Below are 8809 nucleotides of genomic sequence, written 5' to 3'. Positions count from 1 at the left end.
ATATAAAGGATAATTTATTTTTTTGATTCAACTAGATATATTGATTATAAAGCTAAAAAATAAATTGTATAAAGAACAATAGAGATATTTTAATATCTTAAATATTTCAAAAAAACATAGTTGTTAAAACTCTTAAAGAGTGCCCTAAGACAAGAGTGCCCTAAGACACCCTTTAGAATTTTCCATAAAAAATCAGACTTTTTCTCCTTCATTAGTTATACTTCTCAAATTATTATAAATGCTTGAATTTAATCTACTTACTTCCAAAGTCATATTTGTATAATTAATTGATTTTAAATTTTTTAGTGTTTACAATGATGGTACTATACAAGAATTAAACTCTAAAATTCCATTCTCTTTTGAATTCATGCATGACTCTATAAATGTTTCAATCACAATCCTGACATTAACTGATTCTTAGTGGGATGTCTAGGGAATTTATGTGCCACATTTAGTGATGGTAGCCATTAATGCAGATTTAAGAAATACAGGATTTATTGCCTTAAATGGTTGGGCAATGCAAAATTTTGGTATGTCCTCCATAGCCCATAATAGATACCAATACCATTTAATTGACATGCATAAGTCACATGGGATGTGCCTAAAACCAATCATATGTGAATTCTAATTTGAATGTTAATGTACTATCTTTTTAATATTACACTTGGAAGCAGAAGGGTTAAAAGTAATATGAATTTTCAACATAATTTTACAGATGTAAATATTATTTTGTAAAATTATTTTACCCCATATTTTAAAGGTGTAATAATAAAGGGAGCATTAATGAAGTAGTTACGATGTGTAGTAAGTATTTTGTGGGGGTTATTCTCTTTGTTGTTGATAGAAAAACATGTGTTCCCCTTCACTTTGATATGGTGTCAGATGTTTGTGCCTTAATATCTAGATGAATTTGCACTCTATTTGCATGGATTTCACATTGTAGTGAGAGGTTGTGAATTTTTAGCAATAGAGTTAGTTGAAGAATTTATTAGGAAATTGGAAAGGAAAAATATGGTAAGTAGGCAGACAGGAAAAGGGACAAAATTTCTCATTTTCTTTTAAAGTATTATTTAAAGAATGTGAAGAATAATAACTAGTAGTAATAATATATATGCTTTTGAAGTATTATAAAGCAATGTTTATAAACTCGAGAGTTTATGCATAATTGGAAGAGGATTAAAAAACGTAACTCGAGGATCCTAGCATAGATAAAACAAAATAAATTCGAATTCCTAAGCATAAATTCATAAGTTCACGATCATAATCATAAATTCATAAAAAAGCATAGAAAAACTTAATTCAAAATGAAAATAATCTAAAAACAAATGGTCTAAACATTCAAAATATCATCAACTCCCATATAAACATAGTCATCTTCATCCACATCTTCATCTTCATTCTCTTCTAGGACGAGTGGATGTCATCGACGGAGATGTCTTGTTGACTGAATGGAAAATCAACGAAAAAGAAAGGTTGCTTGAATGTGAAAGAGGAAGGAGAAGTTTGAAGGTGAAAGAGAAAAGAGGAAATAATTCTGAATAAATAATTTGTTAATCAGGAAGAGGAAACTTGAATGGGAGAAAGGGAATTTATGTTGCAATTATTTCGTAACAATTTATTTGTTCCATTCCATGATATACATAACTTTTCCCATTAAACATATTTAATAGCAATTCTTTTTTTTACTTTAATAGCACTTTTAATTGTTATTAGTGTTCCTGCTATTAAAGCCATGCTACCTAAGATAGCGCTTAAAAACACTACTAAAAGGATGTCATTTAACGACACTTCCTATTAAAGCGCTATTGTAGCCTGCTACACTATAACATGATTTAATATTTCTTTCTCAAAAAGCGCTATTGTGGTGTTGTTGTGTTCAGGTATTACTATAAGACCCTAATTTTTTCCCCTAAGATCCCTCATGGCATCATAACATCGCATTGCATAGCCTCAAGGATCATTGAGCATCTTGATTCCCTTTGCCTTTGAGTGGGACTCTTTATGAGTGGTTTGAGATCACCAAGCATGCTTGAATTGTATATCATTGCTTTTCTCATTTTTGTTTACTAACCAAAAGCACAAAAATATGTCACTAACATCTTTTGGTTGTAGCTTGAGCAATCACAAGGCCAAAAGCTTCAAGGAGGTCATTGGTACAAAGACATGGTCAGGAGGAGGAGGAAGCAAGCATGAAATGGTTCCCAAAGCTCTAAATCATCATATATGCCTCCCAAGTATCTCAATTTGTCAATTTGATCAAGATAAACCAAAGGGCTTGAGGATTGTTTCACAAGGAAACCCTAATTCAACTGTGCATTGACTATGCCTTGCTCATGAAGCAACCTCAGCCCATGGTCAAATACAATCAAGGGAAGTTCTTTAATTAATCATTTCATGCATATTTGAACTTATTTGGGTATCCTCAATCATCAATTCATCAAGGTATGAGTCATGGACTTAAGAAGTTGATCAGTCAATTCATCTGACTATTTTGAAATGCACTGAGACCTAAATTTTTATGTGTTGGTCAACTGGAGATGGTTCCAAAAGAAAAAATGTTCTTAAGGACAATATGAACAACTTTCATGTTTATCAAAAATTTATTTGAAGCTTGGAAGACCATCTTCCATTCCAATACATTATAGGTCATTTTGACTGAAACCCTAATTTTGGGTCAACTTCCCAAGGACATAACTCACTCAGTTTTTATGATTTTGAGGTGAAATCAAATGCATTGGAAATATTAAGATGTCTAATTAAAATGTTATGTTGGACAAAATTTCAAAATCTCAAAGAAAATACATGTGATAATGCAATACATTATAGGTCCTTTTTGACCAAAGGCATTAAAAGTCAAAAAAGTCCAACTTCAAGTGCCCATAACTCTTTCATCAAAAATCCAAATGATGCAAAATTTAAGTCCATTTTGATTGTCTTGAAATGATCTAAAACTTTGAAGTTGGAGGTTTTTCCATCTAGAGCTTGCATCATCAAAACAGAAGGGCTGGAAAGTTGGCCAATTTTAGAAACCTTGCCTTGACATGTTTTGCACATCACCCTTCAAACTCAAATTTCACTAATTTCCAAGGCCCAAATGAAGTTTTGACCAACATGACATTTGTTCCTTATACAATAAGCTTTCCAACCATTACTCATAAGCTTGCATTTTGATTTTGGACATGGAATTTTCGAAGGCTTCAATGTAATAGTGCATTTTGTGAAAATCACTTCAATTGCCATGCATGATCCAAATATACCTCATCTGCACGTCCAAAACTCACATGATGATGATCAGCTGCCAAAACCAAGTGGAATTGGGCCCTCCATGCGCCTGTACAGGCCCATGCATGGAGGCCCTTTCCATTCATGCAAATTTGAAATCATGCATTCAGCATTGCCTTGCCTATAAATACATTGCATATGGGCTTCATTTCACTAACCTGAAGGCGCCTGAACCTCTGCTGAATTGAATCCTCAACCACACTCAAAGGAACTCTCTCTTTTCTTTAAAAATTTCAGATCTAGAATTCAGTTTCCTCGACTGTTTTCTTTGATCTAAAAGTCCTAGACCTCTTCACCTTGATCCATTGGACTTCTGTTTTGATAAAGAAAGCAAGGTTTCGTGCTCAATTCACCAGAACTCAAGGTTGCACTCCAACTGGTAATTTCCTCGATTCTCTTCATCCATGGACTCTTTTGGTTGGATCTAATGTTGGCTGAAGTCCTCTCAATAGAGACATTTGATTTGTGCTTTCAATTTTGCAAAAACATGAAGTTCATGATGAACACCATCATACCTCCAGCTCTGATTTCTCCATTTATAGGGATCTAGAGTGGAAATGCATGGCATAGGAGTGATGTACATCACTTCCTCTTTCGATTGATATATAGATCACACGTTTTGGTTGCCTTTTTATTTTCTGCAACTTGGCCGGAATCTGGGAAGCTCGCAGGAGAAGATGAAGGCTCCGGTGGCTTCATCATGTCCAGTTTGAATCTGGACCGTTGGATGTGATCTCCAGATTCAATCATAGCCATTGCTTGTTATGACCTTTTATTCTTTCCCATGTGGTGGCATTGATTGTGGTGTTTCGTGAGCGCGCCCCTTTGGATCCTTGGATCTGCCAGCTCAATTAATGAGCTCAGATCCAAGGGCTCTCGTTTTTTGCATTTTTCTAATTTATGTTTTTATTTTGTTTATTTCCTTTTATTTCAAAAAATCATATCTCTCTCATTTTAATTCCAAAAAATATGGGACAATTGCATTATTTCCCAAATAAATTCTAGTTTCTATTTCTGATTTTTAATATTTTTATTTTATCATTTGATATTTTTTGTGAATTTTCTCTTTTCTGGTTATTTTTAATTCATTTTAAATAGTTTTTAATATTCAAAAAATACAAAAATATTTTCCTAACCTATTTGAATGATGATGGATCTATGAAAAATATTCTCATCAATTTTTGAATTGATTTGAGATTTATTTGAGATTTTAGTTCAATTAGGTTATTTTTATTCATTTTCAATTGGTTAAAAATAGTTTCTGACTTTTAAAAATGCTGAAATTTTTTGTCAAACTTTGTTTGACCTTGTTGAACTTAGGATAAATCACTTGGACCTTTCAAGGTTGATTTGAAGTGATTTTGAAGTTTGACCTTTCCATATATTTTAATTCAAGTTTATTTTTAAATATTAAAAAATGCCAAAAATAGTTTATTCATTTCTTGACATCCAATCTTCATCTCACTTCTGTTTTTGATTGTTTGACCTTGACTTTCAATGTTATTGGTCAAAATATGAGGATTGGTATATTGTATTTCATTTAATGCACTTTGATTTTGCCATTTTTATTTCTCTTATCCATCTTTTCCTTCTTCTTCTTCTGCTTCTTTTTCTTTTTGATCAATGAGTTGAAGGTTGATAAGTTGGCATTAATTAGGGAGACTTAATCTTCCTTGATCCAAATATAATTCATCTTGATCAATTGATCAAGTGAATGGCTTTGCATTAAGGATAGGTTGTCTTTTAAAATCATGCAAAAGGCTTAAACCAATACAAGATCATTTCTCTTCTTCTTTTTGGCATGACAAGTTGTTGGGACTTGATTCACTAATCAAGACTCCTAACTTGTGTTTGTTGCCTACATTATTATTGACCGGCCTCAGATAGTTGTGACTTCTACATAAGTCCAATTACGATTGCTTAACATAGCGCTAAATTTGCCTTATGGCACACTAACTACTAACACTAACTATTGACAATTAACATTTACTTTATGCAATTTACTTTTATGGAATTTAAAATTCTTGCACATATTATTCTTTTGTTTTTTCCCTTTGCTCACTTGAGCACATGTTTATGTTAATGCCATTTTCCTTTTTCTCACTTGAGCACATAATTGTATATATATTATTGTGCTTGTGTTTTGTTTTGTTGGTTGTGGACCAAAGTGCAAAGAAATGGACTTAGTTTCTAGGACCTTCCATATGCAAAGAAATGGAGAATTGGACATAGATTCTAGGACCTTTCCTTATGCAAAATTGGAGTAAAAAGGATCTTAATGATGATAAATTAGAAGGACCAAATCTCTAAACTCTCTCTTGTCCATTCTTGTTTTACTCCATGAAACTTTTGATGTGTGTGCTTTTGTGCTAGGAGTTTCCATTTGAGCTTAATTGGAGGACCATTGCCATGTTCATCCAAAGTGGAAGATACAAGATGCATTGAGGATCTCATATGAGACTTGTTTGTTTGCTTATACTTTGTGGTTGCTTTATTCCAAAGGATGGGAGCTACTTGGGTCATTAATATGGTCTCAAGAGAGGAACTCCTAGTGTGGTTCATTTCCTTATCCCTTCTTTTTTTTGTTTTCCTTAGGACTTTGTCATTCTTCTTCTTCTCTCCACTCTAACCCAAGCCAAAACCTTTTGTGCAAACATTTCATTTGTTTTCAACATTAGAAACCTAAGTCTTATGCTTTTGATTTTTCAAACCTTCTCTTGATAATACTTATTTTGAATTGAACCTTTTAATCCACTTTGACCATTTTTGTATATACTTCTAATTGGTAAATATAACCCATTCAAATTTTCTTTTGTGGTTTTAATGGCCACTTCTTAATCAAATCTTTCCATAACCTTTAGTTATTAGGTTTGAGTTATCTTTGTGGTAGATGTAATACTCACCTTTGTCCTTAGTGATGGACAATGAGCCTTCCATGCTTATTATAGGGTTAACCCCTCACTAGCATGTTGAAGCTATCCTCACATGGTGGACTTGTGGTTTTGGGTTTAGTTTTCTCCCTTTGATAACAGAAGAGCTTAAGGCTTTTGGACCAATCAATTCACCAACTCATTTTGAAATTTTTATCCTGAACTACGAGGTTTTGACCCTTAACTTTTTTAAGATGGTACGTAGGCAATGGGTTCATCCATTCAAACACAAAATGTAAATAAATTTGTATATTCTTCTCTCATCCCTTCAATCATGTTTGCACAAATAAATTTTCACAAAAAAATACCAACCTTACAACAAATGTGAAAAGGGCTCCCTAGGAGTACCTAGGATGTTTTGGGTGCCTAACACCTTCCCATTGCATAACCAACCCCCTTACCCAGATCTCTGTCTCTTTTACTAGTTTTTGTTAAAACTTTTAGGTTTTTGTTCGCTTTCTAACCATTCCTTTGGATAAATAGAAGTGCGGTGGCGACTCTGCTGGGGATCATAACAACTTTCCTAATGGGTTTTGCCTACTTTTCATATTTTGTTGTTTTGTATTGTTTGGTGACGTATTTTTGTGCAATTTGGGGATTACTGTATTGTATGTAATGATTGATTTGCTTGATATTAATTCCTTGTATGCTTGGTGATCTTTGTGAGATGAGTTCTATACCCGAACTCGAGTGCACTTAGGATAGGAGAATGGCATAGTCTTGTTGACTTGTGTGGAGTTATTCCTTAGCAAGTTGACTTGCAAGTCCATTCACTTGGTGGAGGTCATGTTGGGATCAATAATGTCACACAAGTAAGTTGTGGTTAGACATTACTCTTTCCAATATTGACCTTAGAAGTCAAGGACCTTAGTTTACCAAACCCATCTTGGCATATGCTTAGGATGTAGTACGAAGGTTGTTCAAGTGTAAGATTTGATACGATTGTTACGCGATACTACACTCATAAGAGTCTCTCTTGAGAATATTTTTGGAATACGAGTATTCGTTTCTCCGATAATATCCAAAAGATGGGATGATGACTATGGGAACCTCTTGTAGAACATGTTTGGAAGGTTTAAACCTTAGTACATTCCCTTTGGGTGGTTCTTAACCAAGACCCCATGCTCGTGACTTGCAACAAACCTTTGATTCATGGTTGATCCGTTCATATATCCTTAATATCAATGGAACTTGGGTGTTGATAAGGTGTAAACCATAATCCACCAATATGGATGATTGATATTAAGGATGATATGATCCATTCCATGACCTTTGTTTGGTGTGCTTTGCTTGATCCTTGAGTGTGATTGTTGCATTCATGCATTCATGCACCCATTTGCATTCATATCATCAAAATAATAAGGAACGTTTTCAAGGAACTTAAGGGGTTTATTTGCAAAATTTTCATACATGGAAAGACAAAGAAGGAATACAAAGAAGTACAGCTTCAAACAACCAGATTTGAAAGAGTTAAGGAATCTGACATCCTATGTACTAGATCCCTTGGGTTTCAAGGCTCGTTTTGGGAAGCTTCTTCCTTTTCTGACTACTCAGGTGGATGAAGGATTGATGAGCGTGTTGGTGCAGTTTTATGATCCATTGTATTATTGCTTCACTTTTCCGGATTTCCAACTTCTGCCTACCCTTGAGGAGTATGCCTATCTTGTGGGTATACCTATCCTGAATCAGTTTTCATTCAGTGGCTTGGAGAGTATTCCTACTTCTCGAGAGATAGCAGACATGTTGCATATAGATGAATCTCTGGTTGGTGCTCATATGACTACCAAAGGTGGAATTCAAGGTCTCCCTTCTGAGTTCCTCATTGCTCAAGCTACTATGTATGGGAAGGCCACGAGTGAGGACGCCTTTGAAGCCATATTTGTACTTCTCATCTATGGGTTAGTATTGTTCCCCAACATCGACAAGTTTGTGGATGTGAACGCTATTAGGATCTTCTCTTCTCTTAATCCCGTTCCTACTCTGTTGGGTGATACTTTTTTCTCTTTGCACATGAGGAATGCAAAGGGTGGTGGCGCTATTGTGTGATGTTTGCCTCTGTTGTATAAGTGGTTTATTTCTCACTTACCTCAGACGGTCGCTTTCAAGGAGAACAAGGGATGTCTACGGTGGTCTACGAGACTTATGTCTCTCACTAATGATGATATCTTTTGGTATAACCGCATGTATGTTGGCGTGCAGATTATCGATTCTTGTGGTGAGTTCTCCAATGTGCCTCTTCTTGGTACATGCGGTGGGATTAACTACAACCCTGTTTTGGCACGTCGTCAGCTTGGGTTCCCCCTAAAGGATAAACCTAATAACATTTTGTTAGAGGGTGTGTTCTTTCAAGAGGGTAAAGATCCCCAAGGCTTGAAAGCTAGGATGGTTCGCGCTTGGCGCAAGATTCATAAGAAAGGAAGGAAGGAGTTCGGTCCTAAGAATTGCATCGCTTTGGAGCCTTATACTGCTTGGGTGAGGAAGAGAGCGTCTGAGTATCTCATGCCTTACGAGTATCCAAGACCTACACCTATGATTATGGCTGGGCCTTTAACCCTCCCTGATCAAGGAGTAGAGGAGTTGAGAGACGAAGACCGTTC

This window comes from Lathyrus oleraceus, chromosome 6 (assembly GCF_024323335.1).
Source record: "Lathyrus oleraceus cultivar Zhongwan6 chromosome 6, CAAS_Psat_ZW6_1.0, whole genome shotgun sequence".
Classification (NCBI taxonomy): Eukaryota; Viridiplantae; Streptophyta; class Magnoliopsida; order Fabales; family Fabaceae; genus Lathyrus; species Lathyrus oleraceus.
This window is presented reverse-complemented; position numbering follows the sequence as displayed.